Source organism: Pan troglodytes, chromosome 15 (genome assembly GCF_028858775.2).
Source record: "Pan troglodytes isolate AG18354 chromosome 15, NHGRI_mPanTro3-v2.0_pri, whole genome shotgun sequence".
NCBI classification, from domain to species: domain Eukaryota; kingdom Metazoa; phylum Chordata; class Mammalia; order Primates; family Hominidae; genus Pan; species Pan troglodytes.
In genome coordinates, this window is record NC_072413.2 from 42,869,972 (window position 1) to 42,882,191 (window position 12,220).

The 12,220-nt window shown below is 38.3% G+C and overlaps 1 long non-coding RNA gene across 1 annotated transcript in view; it reads right to left on the bottom strand.

The window, feature by feature from the left end:
* Positions 1 to 3,997: 3,997 nt before the first annotated feature.
* Positions 3,998 to 12,220, bottom strand: part of LOC104002024 (uncharacterized) — a 118,275-nt gene continuing 110,052 nt past the window's right edge. Inside the window, exon 5 of the long non-coding RNA XR_010150933.1 lies at positions 3,998 to 4,080. This is a non-coding gene — a long non-coding RNA (uncharacterized LOC104002024). The remainder of the gene's footprint in view (positions 4,081 to 12,220) is intronic.

Consider the following 12,220-nt stretch of genomic DNA (forward strand, 5'->3'; position numbering starts at 1 on the left):
AGCGGCAGTCTTTTGGCATTCTGTTCTCCCCTGCAGCCCACTAAACCACTGGAATACACTGAAGCAGGATTTCAATAAAGAGTACCCTTATATTTTACATGTAGAATTGGAACCAGACAGAAAAAGCCTTGAATTCAGTCATAAGCAAGTGTTCAGACAAGTTACTTTATGCATCTTTTCTACACACAGACTAGAATCTATATCTCTACAACTGATCCCACTGGGACCTGAGGCAAAACATTTTGCAGGATGAATACATTATGCTAATTGCTTTACTCTATCCATTTGTTCCTCATCCTTTCCTGGTTTCTACTTTTCTCCTTACCCTTGCCCTTTAATAATCTCTCATGAGAAGGAACTTATCTTTTTTTCTGTTTACAGTATGCAAAGGAAATACTCATAAGCAAGGAGTCATCTGAAGTAAGAACTAAGACAAAGAATACATTCAAGAACAGAATCCTTTTTTAAAAAAATGCTTTGTATTGGGGTATGTTTTCATTCACCAGCTTATGCAACTGAATGCTTGCAGGGGATCAGAAAAAGAAGCACCCCAATTCTTTTATGGAATACCAAGCATGAATAAGGCCATTCACCCCTTTGGCTCTCCCTCTCTGTTACTTAAGCCGTCCTAATAAAGAAGTGAATTTCCCTCTCCTCTTTCTATTTTCACTGTGTGTATCAAAGCCTCAGATGCACATTTTGCTATTTTGTAGTCCTTGTGGAAAAAGATATTTGAAATGTGAGGGGCATGTTAAGAAACCATTTATAGCTTTTACAACAGAGCTTTAAAAAGCCCAGGGTCAGCACAGCAGTGTCCATTTCACCTAAAGCCAAATTTTTAAGCCAAGGGAAAAACAAATAGTGCTTTGAGTTTTATTTACCACATACTGATAATTCAGAAAAAAAAAATAGCATTAACTAAGTGCACTACTATTGACTCATTAATACATAACAAAATGATTTTTGAATATACAAAATGAAAACCTTAAAAATTATAATGCTTAGAAATTGTTGTTTGACAATATTTTTGTGTCCTGGCCTCAATTTAGAAACATCTCTGGAGCCAGAACTTTTCCAACATAATATAAACTTCTTTATCCTGAAGAACTTGGTTTCTAAACATCTTAATGATTATTATAAAAATTTACTTTCAAAAAATGTAATTTTTACCAAAAGACAACAGAATGAAAAAACAGTATTTGGTTATTACTAACTTGAAGTGTAACTTTGATACTCAAATCTTTGATACTCAGCTTTTGAGAGACTGAAACAGCAGTTTAAGGGCTTAAAAACATTCTCTTAAATTCTATTAATCCATACCTTAAAAGAATCTGTTTACTGTCTGCCTTTGGGCAAACTAGGAACCCAAAAGGTATCCAATTGTAAACGTTTCCATGAAATCCCTCTGAATCACATTCAGAAAAAGGTAGCTAAGTAAGGGGTGTGCCAGAGTATGGGATCTGGGTGGGAACTAACGCATAAATAGGTTTGCAGAAGGAAGACAAAAAATCAGTGGGAGAGGGAAACTGATGGGTACTTAGGAGAAGAAGGATGGATCCAAGTGGGATAGGTATATTTCTAGGAGGTGACTGAGTGACTGACAGAGCCACTTCTGTAACCTGTAAATACAGCTTCAATCCCTTTTCAATGAAGCATTTTGTGCCTTCAAAGGAAATTGAAGTCAGGAAAAGAGAGAAAACACACCACATATGAAAGATTGCCACCTGTTTTGTTCACTTCTTTAACTTCCACTCCTCCATCCATTTTAGAAGAAATTCTCCCCACCCTGCTCCAAAGACATAAAGAGTTATTTTATTGAATTAACCCAAAAGGATCTTCTTCTTAGAAGAGCTGCTGACCACAGTGGCCATTAGGTTTGGGAGGGCAGTTATACTATTTTTGCAACCTCTGAGCCAAGTCTAGTGAGCAGCACCTCTAGGCTCCTCCCACTCCAACCAGGGGCTCTGACAACAGTCACCTGTACTAGGGAGGCAAAGGGATTGCTGGTGGACATGAGTCACCTGCTGGGCTTGAATTCCAGCTCTGCTAACTACTAGCTATTTTTTCAACACAAGCAACCACCCATCTGTAGAATGGAGTTGCTGATGATAGTATCAGTATTTATAGTGTTATTTATGAGATTTAAGTAAGTGAATATTCATAAAATGCCAAAGTGCTTAATCAGTGCCTGGCTCACAGGCTATGTTAAATAGCTTGTCAAATAAAGTTTAGGCATATTAAAATGAATTCATTTTAAAATTTTGATTGTAACTTATGTATCACTTCCATTTGTGATTAAAATAGAGTCACCTTCATTACTTTACCTTTTTGATTTTTACATTTCTGGAATTGAAATCCCTGGGCCCTTATTCTTCTACTTTATACAATGCAAAACAAAACTCAAAATTGTGCTTTATGTAACCATCTTGTCTCTTTTTTTTTTTCCTAAACACTACGGTACCTATCAATAGAACTTAAACGAGTGAATTACTACAAAAATCAACACTTTCTTAACATCCTCTCTTGTTCTCAATGACATAGGGAAGCCTATATAGTATAGATTATTTCCCTACAGTTTTGTCATTTGCAGGCAGTGCTTGCAAGCATGAATACAACAAAGCAGAAAAAGAAAGAAGAAAAAAAATACATTTCAGTCACTGAACCCTATAAGTCAGTACAAAAAGATGCAGTTAAAGGTGCCATTTTCCATCCAAATAGGTATCTTGAATGCAGTTCTTTGTGATACTTTCAGTTTCGGATGGTATTTTAATGGAAGAAAATGGAAAATAAGCCCAGTCTGAGCAACTATATCATACACTACGGCCATGAGCTCAGTGTAATTTGATTTAACCAGGTTCAATACTAGCTTCACAACGCATTGAATCATGAACTTCAGATTTTTCTTTGCAGTAAAATCCTTCCGAATCTTGATTTCCAGCCAACATGCACATCACCTGTTGTTATTCTTAATTAAAGCAGCATTGACAAAAATACTAAGGGCCAAAATTTTATACCTATTCAGAAGAAAGTCAGTCTAGTGCCCTCACTTAGGAAGGAAGTACAGAGAAAGCACTCAAAAGGAAAATAAATGTGGATTATTTACTGATACCAAAAATGAAGACTCCTGGAAACAAGATATTTAAATTTTTCAGCCCAATATGAGTTTAGAGTCAGAGTTGCAAACCTGAGGACAATAACTAATCAATTTAGCCACAATTGTCACCAATAGCATTTGTAAGGTTGAGGCCAGAAGATCACAGGTCTGCTACAACAGATTTATCACTTCTTAAATCATGTTTCTGTCCATCATCCTCTGCTCAGGTTCAAGCTGTGATCAATGAAAGGATGTCCGTCTACAGCCCTGAGATTTGATATATGGATGCTCCATAAAATTCAGCACTTTAAAGACATGTATTGATCGATATAATTCCAATATAAAAGAATAATTTGATGGTAGAGCCTTCATATCACAAAACTTGAAAGCTATTTAAAAGGCAGATGAATATATTTATGAAGAAATTGCCAAGTAAAATTCCCAAAAGTTTGAGACTATAATGTAGGAATACTTTAATTAGGCATTCGCTGTCTAATTAGACTTATGTGATTTCAATAATGTTTAACATTCATAAAATAAACCAGAATCCTTGGACTATGCAACCTCACATTAAAAAAAAGATAAACAACTCTAAAAGAATCAATCAAAATAGTAAAGATGTAGAATTAAAAGCAGCAGCAGATTCTACAATATCCCATATACCACTTTGCTTTCATGGTTAACAAGAAAACAGACTAAACATGAACGAGACGTGACAAGCTGTTTTCAACAATGAAGATGGTAAACACAGTGCCTTCAAATATGTTGACCCACACAAAACTCAATGCCCTTTATTAGAAACACTAAGTCGGAACTTTATTGAGAAACACTTGGCCAAAGCCTCATTGATCACCCTCAAGTTGCATAAGACAGTAACCAATATTTTTTTTTAAATCATCTTACCTTTCCTTTGGAGATAAAACTGCATCTTTTCAGCTCCCTCCTGCCTCCGACACAGAAACACACGCCATGAATTGTTAACAACACTGAAGATATGTGAAAACAGATGGCAATAATCAGATTTTCTAAATAAACATAAGCACTGAACCTAGTTTAAAATATAACGTAAAATTCTTAAAAATATAAATAGCTTGTGAGTTCTTTGTAATTTATAAATAATATACATTACTCATATGTTAAAAAAAGAAAAATAAATAAAAGCACAAAGAAAGAAAACAAAAGTCATCTATTACCCTATCACCTAAAAAAGAAACTACTAACTTTTCGGTGTATTCTTCAGGCATATATAACAAAAGAATTAATTACAGTTAGTTGTAAAACATTTGTTTTATAATGCAATTCTTCTAAATAAAATGTGGTATATTGGTTATTTTTAGATGTTAAAAAATAAAGCAGAACTACCTATCTAGAAACCCATTATGAGAGGTGACAGCATGCTGGCGGCCCTCGCAGCCCTCACTCGCTCTCGGCGCCTCCTCGGCCTTGGCGCCCACTCTGGCCGCGCTTGAGGAGCCCTTCAGCCCCCCGCTGCACTGTGGGATCCCCTTTCTGGGCTGGCCAAGGCCGGAGCCGGCTCCCACAGCTTGCCGGGAGGTGTGGAGGGAGAGGCGCCGGCGGGAACCCGGGCTGCGCGCTGCGCTTGCGAGCCAGCGCGAGTTCCGGGTGGGCGTGGGCTCGGCAGGCCCCCCGCTCGGAGCGGCCGGCCGGCCGCCCCGCCAGCCCCGGGCAGTGAGGGGCTTAGCACCTGGGCCAGCAGCTGCTGTGCTGGATTTCTGGGGCCTTAGCTGCCTCCCAGCGGGGCAGGGTTCGGGACCTGCACCCGGCCATGCCTGAGCCTCCCCCTGCTCCCCCCGCCGCCTCCGCCTCCCCACCTCCCCCGCCCCCCGTCCCCGCCTCCCCGCTCCCCCGCCGCCGCCTCCCCGCCCTCCCGCCGCCCCCACCTCCCCGCTCCTGCGCCGGCCGGATCCTCCTCAAGAGCACTGGCCCCTGCTCCACGGTACCCAGTCCCATTGACTCCCCAAGGGCTGAGGAATGTGGGCTCACTGCGTGGGACTGGCAGGCAGCTCCACCTGCGCCCTGCTTGGGGATCCACTGGGTGAAGCCAGCTGGGCTCCTGAGTCTGGTGGGGACTTGGAGAATCTTTATGTCTAGCTAAGAGATTGTAAATACACCAATCAGCACTCTGTATATAGCTCAAGGTTTGTAAACACACCAGTCAGCACCCTGTATCTAGCTCAGGGTTTGTGGATGTACCAATGGACACTCTGTATCTAATTAATCTGGTGGGGAGTGGAGAAATTTTATGTCTAGCTAAGGGATTGTGAATGCACCAATCGGCACTCTGTATCTAGCTCAAGGTTTGTAAATGCACCAATCAGCACTCTGTGTCTAGCTCAGGGTTTGTAAATACACCAATTGACACTCTGTATCTAGCTAATCTAGTGGGGACTTGGTGAACTTTTGTGTCTAGCTCAGGGATTGTAAATGCACCAATCAGCAGCCTGTCAAAACGGACCAGTCAGCTCTCTGTAAAACAGACCAATCGGCTCTCTGTAAAATGGACCAATCAGCCAGATGTGGGTGGGGCCAGATAAGAGAATAAAAGCAGGCTGCCCAAGCCAGCAATGGCAACCTGGGTCACCTTCCACACTGTGAAAGCTTTGTTCTTCCCTCCTTGCAATAAATCTTGCTACTGCTCACTCTTTGGGTCCACACTGCCTTTATGAGCTGTAACACTGGCTGTGAAGGTCTGCAGCTTCACTCCTGAAGCCAGTGAAACCATGAACCCACTGGGAGGAACGAACAACTCCAGACACGCCACCTTAAGAGACGTACCACTCACGATGAAGGTCCGCAGCTTCACTCCTGAGCCAGCAAGACCACGAACCCACCAGAAGGAACAAACTCCAGACACATCTGAACATCAGAAGGAACAAACTCCAGACATGCTGCCTTTAAGAACTGTAACACTCACCGCAAGGGTCCGCGGCTTCATTCTTTAAGTCAGTGAGACCGAGAACCCACCAATTCCGGACACAATTACAGGGTACATATCCAAAAGAAAATACACCATTCCACCAAAAATACACATGTACTCCTACATTCATTGCAGCACTATTTACAATACTGAATGTAATGCAAAGACATGGAATCAACCTAGGTTCCCATCAACAGTAGATTAGATAAAGAAAATGTGGTATATATACACTATGGAACACTATATAGCCATTAAAAAGAATGAAATCGTCCTTTACAGCAACATGAATGCATCTGGAGGCCATTATCCTCAGTGAATTGATACAAGAACAGAAGTCAAGTACCACATGTTCTCAATTATAGGTGAGAGCTAAACATTGGGTTCTCATAGACATAAAGATGGCAATAATCCAAAATGTGGACTACTAGAGTGGGGAGAGAGGGAAGGGGGCAAGGGTTGAAAAATTAACTATTGGGTACTATGCTCACTATCTGGGTGATGGAATCATTCATATCCCAAACCTCAACATCACACAATATACCCATATAACAAGCCTGAAAATGTACCCCTGAATCTAAAACAAAAGTTGAATTATTTTTTTAAAGGCTGATGGAAACACATATTATGAAAAAACTTCACATGGAGTTTGAATTTTTTTGCACCAAAATAAACTTACACCAACTTGTTATAACATGTATGAACAGGAGCTAGTTTGGGGCACTAAGAAGGATAAGACATCAGTTTGAACAGAGTTCTTATCAGAGCAACATGAATTCTGCTAAAATTAAAGCAAGAACAGACATCAAATTTATGGTGAAGTTTGTGTGGAAAATAAGTGAAATCACTGATGCTTTATAAAAACTTTATGGGGATAATGCCCCTAAAGAAATCAGCAGTTTACAAATGGATAATTCATTTTAAAATGGGATGAGACCATGTTGAAGATAAAGCCCACAGTCACAGACCATCCACATCAATTTGTGAGAAAAGAATTAATCTTGTTCATGTCTTTTTTTTTTTTTTTGAAACAAGTTCTCGCTCTGTCACCCAGGCTAAAGTGCAATGGTGTTATCCTACTCACTGCATCCTCAGTCTCCCAGGCTCAAGCAATCCTGCCACCTTAGCCTCCTGAGTAGCTGGGACTCCTGGCTGATTTTTGTTTGTTGGTTGGTTTAAGTAGAGATTAGATCTCCCTATGTTGCCCAGGCTCTTGTTTGTGTCTTAATTGAAGAGGACTGATGATGAAAAGCATAAACGATAGCCTATGCTATAAACATTTCAACTGGTCCAGCTTATATAATTCTGACTAAAAAATTAAAGTTGAGCAAATTTTCTACTCGATTGGTGCCAAAACACCCAGATCAGCTTCAGACAATAGCAGAACTTTCAAAGGACATTTTAAATAAGTGAGATCAAGACCCTGAAGCATTTCTTGGAAGAACTGTAATGGTAGATGAAACATGGCTTTACCAGTACAATCCTGGAGACAAAACATAATCTAAGCAATGGCTACAAAGAGGTAGAAGTGATCCAGCCAAAGCAGAAACAAACAAGCCAAGAGCAAAGGTTATGGCAACAATTTTTAAGGTTGCTTAAGGTATTTTGTTGTTGACTTTCTGGAGGGCCAATGAATGATAATATCTGCTTAGTATAAGAATGTTATAGAAAGTTAGCCAATAGTATAAGAATGTTATAGAAAGTTAGCCAAAGCTTTAGCAGAAAAACAGCCAAGAAATCTTCACCAGAGAGTTATTCTCCACCATGACAATATTCCTGCTCATCCTTCTCATCAAGCAGGGTAATTGTGGAAGAGTTTTGATGGGAAATCACTAGGCATTCACCTTCTAGTCTTGATTTGACTCTTTCTAATGTCTTTTTGTTTCATAATCCTAAAAAGTCTTAAATGGAATGCATTTTCCTTCAGTTAATAATGTAAAAAGACTGCATTGACGTGGTTAAATTCCTAGGACTCAGTTCTTTAGGGATGCTCTAAATGGCTGGTATCGTCACTTACAAAAGTATCTTGAACTTAATATAGCATATGTTGAGAAATACAGTTTATAATTTTTACTTTTATCTTTTAATTCTATTTTTCCATGAACTTTTTGAAATCTCTGCATATATATATTTTTTACAAAATTGGGATCCTACTGAAAATAGTTTTGCAAACTTAACCTTTTTTAAACTTAACAACACGTTATAAACTTTTTTATATCATTAAATATTCTACTAATTACTTTAGTAACTACATTTTATTTAGCCATTTTTCCCCTCTACATTTTATTCCCTCAATTTGAAATTACAAGTGGTTTAATTTTTTCATTATTATAAATGTTGCTTTGATAAACATACAACTTGATAAATCTAAAACTGTTTTCTTGGGAAATATTTCTAGAAGCGAATTGTTATGTTAAATTATACCTTTTTTATGTTTTGATTCATATTGCCAGATTACCTTCTAGGAGGAACTTTTTAAAATGTTCTATGTTTTATTGAATTGACTGTGCCACTAGCTAGATTAGCAAAAAAAATCATAGTCACCTAGAATCTTTCCATGGTTCATTCAATGGAGTTTTATGATCCTGGCCTCCATTATACCAAAGAGGCATCAATTAGAGCTCCACCATCACTGCCTATAGCTACAGAGGTCACAATGAAGGAAAGTCTGTGCAAACATCTGTAACATCACCCACAACTTCCTTGAGGGGTCATTTAATTAACATCATCTCTTTGTGATTGGGCGGCAGTAAAAAAGAAAATAAAAGTGCCTACATTTTTTCAAAATGTTCAGAAATTAGGATTTCATATTTCAGGGAATTTTATACTAATAAGTCACAATATACAATTTATAGTCATAGTAATTCCTAAATGAGTTTCAAAATAACTATTTTATGCAGTTTTTAGCAAAGATTCATCTTCCTTGTGATTAAAGGATGAGGCCACATAGTACTGTACTATAGTTAAAGGCAAAGTTAAGTTCAGCAATTGGCTTCATTGCATTTGAATCACTTTTTCATTACTTGCTGGTTCTGTAGTCCTGAGCAAATTATTTAACCTCTCTAAACCTCAATTTCTTCACATGTGAAATGTGAGTATAATTTTTTCTGCAGTTAGTCTAAGGAAGCATTAAATAAGAGGATCTGTGTAAAATACTTAGCGCCATGCCTCGCACACAGTGAGCATTCAATATGTCTTGATAGTTGTTATTGTTAAGCAAAAATTGCCTTTGGCTCTTTGAAACTTATTGCCCTTCATTCTTCATTTGCCTAATAAAATAATATACATTCTCTGCAGCCTGTGCAGAAGTAAGGTCTCTTTCAGCTCTGTGATGCTAAAAGAACTTTGGTGAGCTTCAGAAGCCAGCTAGTAAGAGTGCAGAGTGTTGATTAGTTAGTCATACAAAATCCTCTTGGGATCCTCTGGAGCCACAACCTCTGTGTTTGCAATGAAACAACACTGACATCTAGTGATAACAAAGATGAACTACATATTTTGGTCAGTATAAAAGCCTGTATTCTTGGCCCAATGAGTTATCCTATGGTTTTTAGGGAAAATGAGTTAAATCCTAGGTAGATTTATGCATATATTTTTAAGTTGGCTATATCTAATCCTTTGGTTGCTTGAACAACTGATGTCCATATTATCATATGTATCATATCAACCTTCACTTTTAATTGATTTATGTACCTTAAAAATGTGAAAAAGAAATGTGGTTGGAGAGAAATATTAAAGTATGTTCATTTCACTTTCAAGACAAGACTAAAAGTCTAGGAAAGTAATGCAAATTATTGCAACATGATATAGCAGGCATAAAATACATTAACGGGCCTTGAATATTATATATTAATTTATGAACTTCATTTTACACAATTCTATAATGAAGATCACAGAATTGAAATGATCGTGTTAGATAAAATGTAACCAGTCAAGAGTTTTTCTGTTTTGCGTGTTTTTAATAACAAAAAGGAGTTGAAAAATTAATATTTCAGAAATGAGCTTACACATTCAATCATAAAACAAGCTTCAAGAGGATTTCTTTTTTTCGAGACAGAATCTTGCTCTGTTGCCCAGGCTGGAGTGCATTGGCACAATCTCAGCTCATTGCAACCTCCGCCTTCCAGGTTCAAGCGATTCTCCTGTCTCAGTCTCCAAAGTAGCTGGGATTACAGGTGTGCACAACCACACCCAGCTAATGTTTGTATTTTTAGTAGAGACGGGGTTTCACCATGTTGGCCAGGCTGGTCTCAAACTCCTGACCTCAGGTGAACTTTCTGCCTCAGCTTCCCAATTTGCTGGGATTACAGGTGTGAGCCACCACACCAGGCCCAATCAAGAGACTTTGTTACATGGAAGTTAAACAGTCACAGAAAATCCACAATTATCAGTCTATATTTACTGAAGCTGTGCTAGTACTGGTTTGCCATATGTTCAATGATTAAACCCTTTCAAGGAAACCTGAAGATTCAAATCAGCTGCAGGACTTCAGAAGTAAATGCTAATAGCAGCAACTACATCATGAGAACAACATTGAGAGAGATCCCCTGAGTCAGCTGAACCATCTGTTTATCATCATCATTATTAATAGCATCTAACATTTGCAGAACATTTATTATGTATCACACTCTGCTAGGCTCTTCTAATTCTTAATTGTTCATTTATTCAACAAACAGACTGTCTGCAGTACTGCCAGATCATGTAATAACAATGGTGGTTCATGCCAGACAAAATCTCTATCCTTGTTGAGATTATAAGCTACTGGAGAAGACAGTAATAATTACAAAACGGAATAAAAACTATAAGTGTATGTTATGGACTGAATTGTATTCTCCCACTCCACTGCAAAAAAAAAAAATTATATGTTGGAGCCTCCAGTATCTCAGAATGCAACTGTATTTGGGGATACAACGTTTAGAGAGGTAATTAAGTTAACGGAGGCCATTAGGATGGGCCCTAATACAATCTGACTATTGTCCTTATAAAAAGAGGAAATGTGGACAAAGAAACACCAGGGATGCATGCACACAAAGAAAAGATCATGCGAAGATGTAGCAAGAAGGCAGAGAGGCCTTAGGAAAAAGCAAACCTGCCGACACCTTGACCTTGGACTTCCAGCTTCTGAATTTTGAGAAGTAAATTTCTGATGCTTAAGCCACCTAGTCTGTGGTATTTTGTTATGGCAGACATAGCAAACTAATACACTGTGATAAAATGACAAAAGAGGGTTCACAGAACTAGGAGCACATATAAAAGTGCATTAGGCCTAATCAAAGCATTAAAGAAGAATGAACTCTGAAGAATGAGTAGAAGATAAGTCAGAAAGGGACAAGCAGTGTGTTTCAGGCTGAAGGGAGAGTTTATGCAGAGCCCTGTAGGAGGAGGAAGCAGGGCGTATTTCCAGGAACTGAAGGAAAATCGATATGGCTGGAAAACAGACTGTGAGGGGGAGCATGGTATGAAACAAAACTGGAGGAGGAAGCAGACATGAAATCATGCAGATACTTGCAGACCAAGAGTTAAATATTTAGGTCTTTATCCTGAGAAAACTGGACGTCATTGGTGTGTTTTAAGCAGGAAATAATATATTTGAATTTTAAGAGCGTTTCAGCTGAAGTAGGGAGAACAGATTGGAGGGCAGCAAGAAAGTAAATGGGAGACCAGTTAGGAAGCTATTTCAGTTGTCTAGGGTAGAAAAGTGATATCCTAAACGAGGGTGATAGCAGTGAAGATGGAAAGATGCAGATATTTAAGAGTTTGACTATTATGGTTTCCTCATACAAATGGAATCATGCAGCACTTGTCCTTCTGTGAGAGGATTATTTTGCTTGGCATAATATCCTCCAGGTTCATCTATGTTGTCATAAATTATAGAATTTCCTTTTTTAAGGATGAATAATATTCTATTACATATATATATATATATATATATATATATATATATATATATATACCACATTTCCTTTAACCATTCATCTATCAATAGCAGTTGGCCATATCTTGGCTATTGTGAATAATACTTCAAGGCACATGGGAGTGCAGATATCCCTTTGAGATACTGATTTCAACTCTTTTAAATATATTCCATAATACAATAGTGGATATCATGAGCTGGAGGGGTGGGTAAAATGAGGCACTGTTGTTCAATGGGGATAAAGTTTCAGTTTCACTAGATGAATAAATTCTAGATATCT